This window comes from Lontra canadensis, unplaced genomic scaffold (assembly GCF_010015895.1).
Source record: "Lontra canadensis isolate GAN:19392208 unplaced genomic scaffold, GSC_riverotter_1.0 scaffold23, whole genome shotgun sequence".
NCBI lineage: Eukaryota > Metazoa > Chordata > Mammalia > Carnivora > Mustelidae > Lontra > Lontra canadensis.
The window spans coordinates 15,417,573-15,429,063 of record NW_022631017.1 but is presented as its reverse complement, the minus strand read 5'-3'; positions in this window follow the sequence as shown (position 1 = coordinate 15,429,063).

Below are 11,491 nucleotides of genomic sequence, written 5' to 3'. Positions count from 1 at the left end.
GCTCTGAAGCTAGAACTCAATCACAAGAGGAAATTTGGAAAGAACCCAAATACATGGAGACTAAACAGCATCCTTCTAAAGAATGAATGGGCCAACTAGGAAATTAAAGAAGAATTGAAAAAATTCATGGAAACAAATGATAATGAAAACACAACGGTTCAAAATCTGTGGGACACAACAAAGGCAGTCCTGAGAGGAAAATATATAGCAGTACAAGCCTTTCTCAGGAAACAAGAAAGGTCTCAGGTACACAACCTAACCCTACACCTAAAGGAGCTGGAGAAAGAACAAGAAAGAAACCCTAAACCCAGCAGGAGAAGAGAAATCATAAAGATCAGAGCAGAAATCAATGAAATAGAAACCAAAAAAAAACAATAGAACAAATCAACGAAACTAGGAGCTTGTTCTTTGAAAGAATTGATAAGATTGATAAACCCCTGAACAGACTTATCAAAAAGAAAAGAGAAAGGACCCAAATAAATAAAATCATGAATGAAAGAGGAGATCACAACTAACACCAAAGAAATACAGACAATTATAAGAACATACTATGAGCAACACTACACCAACAAATTTGACAATCTGGAAGAAATGGATGCATTCCTAGAGACATATAAACTACCACAACTGAACCAGGAAGAAATAGAAAGCCTGAACAGACCCATAACCAGTAAGGAGATTGAAACAGTCATCAAAAATCTCCAAACAAACAAAAGCCCAGGGCCAGACGGCTTCCCGGGGGAATTCTACCAAACATTTAAAGAAGAACTAATTCCTATTCTCCTGAAACTGTTCCAAAAAATAGAAATGGAAGGAAAACTTCCAAACTCATTTTATGAGGCCAGCCTCACCTTGATCCCCAAACCAGACAAGGATCCCATCAAAAAAGAGAATTACAGACCAATATCCTTGATGAACACAGATGCGAAAATTCTCACCAAAATACTGGCCAATAGGATCCAACAGTACATTAAAAGGATTATTCACCACGACCAAGTGGGATTTATTCCAGGGCTGCAAGGTTGGTTCAACATCTGCAAATCAATCATTGTGATACAATACATTAATAAAAGAAAGAATAAGAACCATATGATACTCTCCATAGATGCTGAAAAAGCATTTGACAAAGTGCAGCATCCCTTCCTGATTAAAACTCTTCAAAGTGTAGGGATAGAGGGCACATGCCTCAACATTATCAAAGCCATCTATGAAAAATCCACTCCCAATATCATTTTCAATGGAGAAAAACTGAAAGCTTTTCTGCTAAGGTCAGGAACACAGCAAGGATGTCCATTATCACCATTGCTGTTCAACATAGTACTAGAAGTCCTAGCCTCAGCAATCAGACAACAAAAAGAAATTAAAGGCATCCAAATCAGCAAAGAAGAAGTCAAACTATCACTCTTTGCAGATGATATGATACTATATGTGGAAAACCCAAAAGACTCTACTCCAAAACTGCTAGAACTTGTACAGGAATTCAGTAAAGTGTTAGGATATAAAGTCAATGCACAGAAATCAGTTGCATTTCTTTACACTAACAACATGACAGAAGAAAGAGAAATTAAGGAGTCAGTCCCATTTACAATTGCACCCAAAACCATAAGATACCTAGGAATAAACCTACCCAAAGAGGCAAAGAAACTATAGTCAGAAAACTATAAAGTACTCATGAAAGAAATTGAGAAAGACACAAAAAATGGAAAAATGTTCCACGCTCATGGATTGGAAGAACAAATATTGTGAAAATGTCTATTCTACCTAAAGCAATCTACACATTTAATGCAATTCCTATCAAAATCCCATCCATTTTTTTCAAAGAAATAGAACAAATAATCCTAAAATTTATATGGAACCAGAAAAGACCTTGAATAGCCATAGGAATATTGAAAAAGAACACCAAAGTTGGTGGCATCCCAATTCCAGACTTCAAGCTCTATTACAAAGCTGTCATCATCAAGACAGCATGGTACTGGCACAAAAAACAGACACATAGATCAATGGAACAGAATAGAGAGCCCAGATATAGACCCTCAACTCTATGGTCAACTAATCTTCGACAAAGCAGGAAAGAATGTCCAATGGAAAAAAGACAACCTCTTCAACAAATGTTGCTGGGAAAATTGGACAGCCACATGCAGAAAAATGAAATTGGACTATTTCCTTACACCACACATGAAAATAGACTCAAAATGGATGAAGGACCTCAATGTGAGAAAGGAATCCATCAAAATCCTTGAGGAGAACACAGGCAGCAACCTCTTTGACCTCAACCGCAGCAACCTCTTTGTCCTCAACTGCAGCAACTTCTTCCTAGGAACATCACCAAAGACAACAGAAGTAAGGGCAAAAATGAACTATTGGGATTTCATCAAGATCAAAAGCTTTTGCACAGCAAAGGAAACAGTTCACAAAACCAAAAGACAACTGACAGAATGGGAGAAGATATTTGCAAATGACATATCAGATAAAGTGCTAGTATCCAAATACTATAAAGAGCTTATCAAACTCAACACCCAAAGAACAAGTAATCCAATCAAGAAATGGGCAGAAGACATGAACAGACATTTCTGCAAAGAAGACATCCAGATGGCTAACAGACACATGAAAAAATGCTCCACATCACTCAGCATCAGGGAAAAACAAATCAAAACCACAATGAGATACCACCTCACACCAGTCAGAATGGCTAAAATTAACAAGTCAAGAAATGACAGATGCTGGTGAAGATGCGGAGAGAGGGGAACCCTCCTACACTGTTGGTGGGAATGCAAGCTGGTGCAACCACTCTGGAAAACTGTGGAGGTTCCTCAAAAATTTGAAAATAGAGCTCCCTATGACCCAGCAATTGCACTACTGGGTATATATCCTAAAGATACAAACGTGGTGCTCCAAAGGGGCATGTGCACCCGAATGTTTATAGCAGTAATGTCCACAATAGCCAAACTGTGGAAAGAACCTAGATGTCCATCAACAGATGAATGGATAAAGAAGAGGTGGTATATATACATAATGGAATACTATGCAGCCTTCAAAAGAAATGAAATCTTGCCATTTGTGACGATGTGGATGGAACTAGAGGTTATTATGCTTAGCGAAATAAGTCAATTGGAGAAAGACAACTATCATATGATCTCCCTGATATGAGGAAGTGGAGATGCAATGTGGGGGGCTTGGGGGGTAGGAAAAGAAAAAATGAAAGAAGGTGGGTTGGGAGGGAGACAAACCATAAAAGACCTAATCTCAAAAAACAGACTGAGGGTTGCTTGGGGGAGCGGGGACAGGAGAGGGTAGTGGGGATATGGACATTGGAGAAGGTATGTGCTATGGTGAGTGCTGTGAAATATGTAAGCCTGGTGATTCACAGACCTGTACCCCTGGGGATAAAAATACATTATATGTTTAATTTAAAAAATAAAAATAATTAAAAAAAGGAAATATATATGAATCCTCTACACATTTCTTTCACCATGGCCTTCATCAGCCTCTTTCATGAAGCTCCAAAATGTCCATTTACCCATCTTGCCCCAAATTCTAAAGCTTTATTTCTAATTTGATGCATAATTTGGATTGCAAAAATTGTCTTATGGGCAAGGATGTGCCACAAAAACGTGCTGTGAGAGGAATATATATATTCGTGTATTTACTCCTTAGCAGCAGAGTCTGTTCTCTCGAGCTGATTCTGGGACACTTAGAGAAAGCAGATGCATTTCCTCAGACAACAGCTTCCTTTTTCTTCAGTTGTCCAGTCTGAGGTAACAGTGCTGGCACGTTGTACTCGTACACATGCTCTAAGAGGTGAATACTTCACAGCCTGTACCTTAGTGCTGGTTGCATACACTTACATAATTATTTCAAGGCCATAACTTATTAATTTCACACCTCTAATAATGTAGTTGTCTAAAACTAATGCTATATCAGTTTGCCTGTGCAGTAACTGAAGCTAAAGCAGAAAAAAAAAATCCTTTATAAAATAGCTATTTTTAAAAGTTACAAATTACATCATTTCAAAATCTTCCAGGTGCATTAATTTTATTTTACAGGTACAGAAGAAGGAAACATGGATGAAACGTACTTTCCAAGAACATAAATTCATGATTTCTAAACAGCAACTAGAATGTAGTTACTTTTTGAGGACTTTGAAATATCTCTAAGGCAAAGAAAAACAATGTAACTTTTGGGCAGATTTTAAAGCTGTGAGTTTAGTGAAGGCCCTTGTGAACTAAACACTCATTGTGTTCTGTTTAAAATCACTTCCACATTCCCACTTAAATCTTGAGTAATAATAAATTGATTGTGAAGAAATTTGCCTTTAGCCAAGTAAAAATTAGAAAGCAGAAAAAGAGTATAAATGATTTTTTATACTCTTTTATACTCTAAAACAAAGGATGAGCTATTGCAGAATCAACAACTCAAAACCCTCAAAAATTTGCAAAAATGTCAGCAGGCAGATAAATGCCAAAGAGAAAAGGCAATGTTCTGCCATTCTCAAAAGTAGAGTTGTTGGGGCACCTGGGTGGCTCAGTGGGTTAAAGCCTCTGCCTTCAGCTCAGGTGATGATCTCAGGGTCCTGGGATCGAGCCCCGCATTGGGCTCTCTGCTCGGCAGCGAGCCTGCTTCCCCCCTTTTCTCTCTGCCTGCTTGTGATCTCTCCCTGTCAAATAAATAAATAAAATCTTAAGAAGAAGAAGAAGAAGAAGGAGGAGGAGGAGGAGGAGGAGGAGGAGGAGGAGGAGGAGGAGGAGAAGAAGAAGAAGAAGGAGACTTGTTAGTCAATGAAACCAAACGATGTTGATGTGTGGTAGTTCAGTAAAGTACATGTAATGGATTACACATATGCATAATAATCATCATAACAAAAAGAGAAAGGTAAATAATCCCATTAGCTGAACTCAGAGAAAACAAAATAGTTTTTAAAAAGCTCTAATTAATATACTTAGAGAAACTTAATCATCCATATAAAACACAGACTGCATGATATAAATAAAAACCATTCAGGGAGGGATGTGTGGGTGGCCCAATTGATAAAGCATCTGTCTTAGGCTCGGGCCATGATTCCAGGGTTCTGGGATCAAGTCCTGCATCAGGCTCCTTGCACAACAGGGAGCCTGCTTTCCTTCTGCCTCTGCCTTCCACTCCACATGCTTGTGCTCTCTCTCTCTCTGGCAAATAAATAAATAAAATCTAAAAAAAAAAAAAAAATCATTCAGGGAGGAAAAAGTAGCCATTGAAAAATATTGAAAATAAAGCTAATGTTGATAATTCCTTTATGTGTGAAATGTAAAAATAAGAAACAGATAACACAGAGCAACTTCTCTTAATTTTTGTTTCTTCAAAATGCTGATACAGACCAAAAGCCCTAAGAGACAATTGACTAAAGGAAAAATTAAGTCACTCTAGACACCAAAACTGTGTTTCTCAAAACGTGATCAGGGTGCTATTTGTATCAGAAACAATGGAGGTGTTTAGTAACTGAATAGAATTTCCCAGGCCCAGAAAACACCTACTAAATCAGAATTTCTATAAGTAATGTTGAGACAGATGCATTTAATAAGGCTTCCTAGGCAATCTTAAAGTTGCTATAGTGACTACTATCTAAAAACCATCTAAAAGGCTCAAAAATCTTAAATAACTTTCAAGTATTTTTAAAAAATTTTTAAAGAGATTTATTTATTTATTTATTTATTTGAGAAAAAGAGAATGAGTTGGGGGAGGGCAGGCAGAGTGAGAGAATCTTCCAGTGGACTTCTTGGTGAGTGCAGAGTTTAATACAAGAAGGGGCTTGATCCTAGGACGTGTGAGATCATGACCTGAGCCAAAACCAAGAGTCAGATGCTTAACCCCCTGAGCTATCCAGGCATCCCACAAATATTTTTAACCCCCCCCTTTTTTTTTTTTTTTAAGATTTTATTTATTTATTTGACAGAGAGTGAGAGATCACAAGTAGGCAGAGAGGCAATCAGAGAGAGAGGAGGAAGCAGGCTCCCCACCAAGCGGAGAGCCTGATGCGGGCCTCGATCCCAGGACCCTGGGACCATGACCTGAGCCGAAGGCAGAGGCTTTAACCCACTGAGCCACCCAGGCGCCCTTAACCCCTCTTTTTAACCTTTTTCTGTATTTGAGAAATACTTTCAAAATTTAGATCTATGTATCTTGCCACTGTAAAAGAAAGCTTCTTTATGCTCTGTATCTCCACAGTACACTTAATCTCTATGAAAATGTTTGTCCTAATTTAGAAACCTTCCTTCATCACCAGATTATAAAATTCAAAAAGGTTATTTAATTAGGAGTTAGTGTAGCATATTGCTCATAGTGTGCTCTTTTTTTAAAGATTTTATTTATTTGACAGACAGAGAAATCACAAGTAGGCAGAATAGCAGGCATGGGGGGAAGCATGCTCCCTGCAGAAATCTTTTTTTTTTTTTTAAGATTTTATTTATTTATTTGTCAGAGAGAGAGAGAGCGGGAGAACACAAGCAGGCAGAGGGGCAGGCAGAGGCAGAGAGAGAAGCAGGCTCCCCACCGAGCAAGGAGCCCAATGCGGGACTCGATCCCAGGACCCTGGGATCAACCCAGGCATCCCTCCCTGCAGAAATCTTGATGTGGGGCTCTATCCCAGGACCCTGAGATCATGACCCGAGCCAAAGGCAGAGGCCTAACCCACTGAGCCATCCAGGTGCCCCTCATTAAATGTTTTTGAATGGAGACCAGAGGTTCACTGTCCAACCTGGCATTGACTAGCCGTGTGTGGTTACGGATACTTGAAAGGTTCCTAGTCAGAATTTCTATGACTTACAAAAATGTAAAATGTCTCACTAATATTTTTTATAATAATAACATATTGAAATGAGTTACTTAAGAATGCAAACAATAGAAACACCAAAAATCATTTTTAGGTGCTAATTCTTCTAAGTATTAGTGAATTTATCCCTTTCTTTCTAGACTATTAAAGTCTATTCCAAAAGTCATAGATTATATGCTTTTGTTTCCTAATCAGAAAAACATTCTCATTAAGCATTAAGACCCTTGAATTTTAAGTAACAGATTGCCAAGAGCACATGTGAAATGATTAGGGAATGGGGAGCATCTTAAAGTTTACCTTTGCATTCACCCTTTCTTGTCTGAAAAGTATAAATAACAAATGAGGAATCTATTAAGGTTTTAATTAATTACTTTTTCTAACCAAGAAAACTGCGACATATTTCCTTGCCTAATTGCTTTGTGTTTGTTTATTTTTGAAAGTTTCAAGACAGGAAATATAGGACCAGCATTCTCATATGAAATCATTTTAAAAATTATTTCAAGTAAAAGAGGAAGGGAGATATGATTTGCTCAAGGGAAGAACATACTAGAAAAAATATGTATGGTATTGATTTGTTTTTTCACTATACATTTATTTGTACTTCATACAAACATAGATATTAATTTTTGCCTTTTCGATGAAATATCGAGTTTCATAAATTGTAGATGGAAAACATGGAAATAATTTTTCAGTTATAATGATGCAACCACAACTAATTACTGTTCTTTATTTCTTGAAGTTTGCCAATTCATTTTACTCATTCTACTATCATATAATTGTGACAAGCAAGCATTTCAAATACATGTCAAGTTTTACCATGTTTTATTATTTTATTTTATTATTTTATTTTATTTTTTAAAGTCATTTCACATCCTTTGTTCTTTTTTTTTTTTAAGATTTTATTTATTTATTAGTCAGAGACAGAGAGAATGAACACATAAGCAGGAGTAGCTGAAGGCAGAGGAAGAATTAGTCTTCCTCCCAAGCAAGGAGAACCCATGCAGGACTGGATCATGACCCAAGTCAAATGCAGATGCTTAAGGGACTGAGCCACCCAGCTGTCCTTAAGTCTCACCATGTTTTAAAATCATGTATGTGAAAAAATAAAATAAAATCACGTATGTGGAGCATATGGGTGGCTCAGTCTGTTAAGTGTCTGCCTTCAGCATGATCTGCTCTCTGCTCAGCAGGGAGTCTCCTTCACCGTCTCCCTCTTTCCCTCCCCACACTCATGCACTCTCTCTCTCAAATAAAGAAAAAAAATCATTTTTAAAAAATAAAATAAATCAGGTATCTATAAATAAACATGTTTCTCGAATGTCCAAGATTCAGATTGGTATTGACAGATTTCCACTGTGGCATTAACTGTCATCATGTATCAGAATAGGAAAAGAGAGTCTAAAGAAAGTCTTAATCTATTAATTTTCAGACACCAATATTGAATCTCATTCATAGTCATATCTTTAATGGAAAACAATATGTCACTAGAAATTGAATGAAATTTACTTTTTCTGCATAACCATTACACCATTTTTCAACTCAGTATTTGAAAATAATTGTATTATACATTCTCCCATCTCTGTCTCTCTGGCTGTTTCCTTATTGTTAAGCAATAAGTGTGATGGACAATTAATTTCTTCTTTATTTGTATTCTGCATGATATTTAATCACTGCCCTTTTCCCTGCTTCCATATTTTTGGGGGAAAAAAAGGTTATTTTAATCATAAACAAAAGACTTATAGGAAAAAAGTTAAAAGTGTCAGTTATAACTAAACCACAATTTCAAGAAAATATGGTTGAAGAAAGAGATGATATATGTAGTCTATATATAACCACAGTATTTTTGGGAATCTGTATGTAGAATGGAAATATAAATCAAAGTATAATAATGCCATAGTGTTTGAAAAATTTGTTCAAAATAATAATTACAGCATTATCATTGCACATTTGCAAGAGTACAACTGGGTCTTATTTCTATGGGGAACATCTTGCATGATTTATAATTTTTACTTTGTTTTGGTTTACTTACTTATTATTTTTAGAAAGATTTTATTTATTTATTTGACACAGAGAGAGAGAGAGCACAAGTAGGCAGAACAGAAGGCAGAGGGAGAGGGAGAAGCAGGCTCTCCACTGGGCAGGGAGCCTGCAGGACCTGGGCTCATGACCTGAGCCAAAGGCAGACACTTAACCAACTGAGCCACCCAGGCACCCCTATTTTGTTTTGGTTTAATGTTTAAGGGAAACCTTTAAAGTCTTCCTAACTTTCTAGATTTTATTTTTTTAAACTAATATATGTTTGATGTGATTCACTTTACATTAAATACCAATAATTATCATAAAGCAAAAAGTGGATGCCCAATAGTTTTTTGATGAAAGGAAATTTGTTTAAAATGGAAGGAATTTGAAGAACACCTTAATACTTCATTATCCAGGTAATATTCAAAATAAACCAATTTGTATTTTAAAACTAATGTCTGACCTGTGTTTATGTTTTCAGTAAACATAAAAATAAAAACAAAACTTGATTTTGCTTCTTAATAGGACATGGTCTCATGATTTTTTTCCCAATTTTTAAAGATTTTATTTATTTATTTGAGAGAGAGAGATGTAGAGAGCACCATCAGGGGAGAGGGAGAAGCAGGCTCTGTGCAGACCAGGGAGCCCAACATGGGGTAGGGGGTGTGCTCCATCCCAGGACCCTGGGATCATGACCTAAGGAGAAGTCTAAGAGTAGACTCTTAACTGACTGAGCCACCTAGGCACCCCCTTTCATTCCCAGGTTTAACTACAAAAACAAACTAGACTAAAATATTATATTATTCCCTCATTAGAGAGCTGAATATTACAATAAACTTGAATTAATTAAAATATAGAGAATGCCAAGGACATTCCTAGGGAAAGAAGATAACTAAAGCTGCTTTCATTCCTGAAAAAGAGGCATGAGGAAGAGGGATCAGTAGTCAATATTGATAAGAAAAAATGTCACATTAATAATAAACTTTAACATCCATGTGTGAGCTAGTGTAACAGGTGAAAATTACCAAGAGCTCCAGTAATGGAGAGTTTTCCTACCATCTACTTTTTCCCAAAGATTACCTCTGACTGCTTGGGAAGAGTATACCAAAGTCTGGGTTCAAAAGAGAACTAAGATTGGAGCACGGTGATAGAGTTGAAAAAAATTTCTCCCACATATTTCTATACTTTACTAAGGGCAAGCCAGTGATTGCTGGCTGCTGGCTTTTGAAGGCTGGGTGCACAAGAGGATACCTGAAGGAAATCACTTAGAAATTCTCTGAATAGTCACTGAGTGTACTTCAGAAGTCCTTCAAATGTTGGAGACGTGGCAGCAGGGCAGAGACACTCAAAACCAGGACTGAAATCACAGTGTGCAAAAACCCCATAAGAGCACTTGTTTTATGAGACTGCCATAGGCCTAATACTAAAATTGATGAAACATTATGAGAAAAAAATGACAGATTAATATCTGTCATAAACATAAATGAAAAAATATTTTACAAAATATTAACAAATTTAGTCTTATCTATAATAAGTAAAAAGGATAACATTTTTATACCAAATTGAATTTAAAGTCCATTGACTTTTCAAGAATCACTCTGTATAACTCAACATGTTAACTGAACAATGGAGAAAATTATATGATTATCTAGATAGTTGCAGATTAAAAAGATTTGGGGAGAGCTCTTATAATTTCAGTAAATAATGAGTAGAAAGGAAATCGCACAATCTGAAAATTGGCACCTATAAAAAACTTACAGATAACATCTCATTTAATAATGAAACATTGACTATTTTAACCTAAGATTGAAAATGAGGCAGAGATATGCTTTTCCCAAATGTCAACTAATTCATTTGTAATTTATTAAGATTATTTACATTTAGATATTTAATTTCTGGTAACTAAATAGATTCTCTGCTAATATTTGAGTAATGTAAGAAGATAAACTTTTTCTTCATATCAAAAGTATAGCGAGCATAATTTTCTTAATTTTTCATAATTTTCATAAAATTTTTCTGGTTAAATGCACACTTTTATTTTCTTTTCTATATAAGAGAACTGAATTTTTTTCCACATTCTAAAGTATAGGCAAACAATATCAGTTTATCACTTGTTGAAATAGAAGTCATAAATTTAATTTGAAACAAATTGGAGACTAATAAAAAATACTGACATATTTATTCTAAAGCCAGAATTCTTATTGCACAGGCTACTTGTATTTTCCTAAACAATTATGTAAGTGCAGCTTATGTTCAGCATGCCAGATCAACCTAACCCCCAGTCAAATCCTTGTAACTGGTCAGTGTAACACATATACATTACATGTGTCTGAATAATTAATTAGAGATTTTTTTGATCCCTATGGTATGTTATTAATGTACATGTTCCCACTGTATGCCTGGGAGAATTATTCAGCACTAAATAAATTATTTTTACTTTCAACAGTAGGGCACACTAAAAAGAGCACCCCAAATTAGAGGTTTATGGGGTATTAAAAAATGAAGGAGAGAATACATAGATTTTCTACCACCCAGACTTAGCATGACAACATGTAGCAGAAAAGAGAATCAGGCAATAAAGAATAAAATGCAAAAAAGAGAAGTTTTGGGGTTGCCTGGTGGCTCAGTGGGTTAAAGCCTTTGCCTTCGGCTCAAGTCATGATCCCAGAG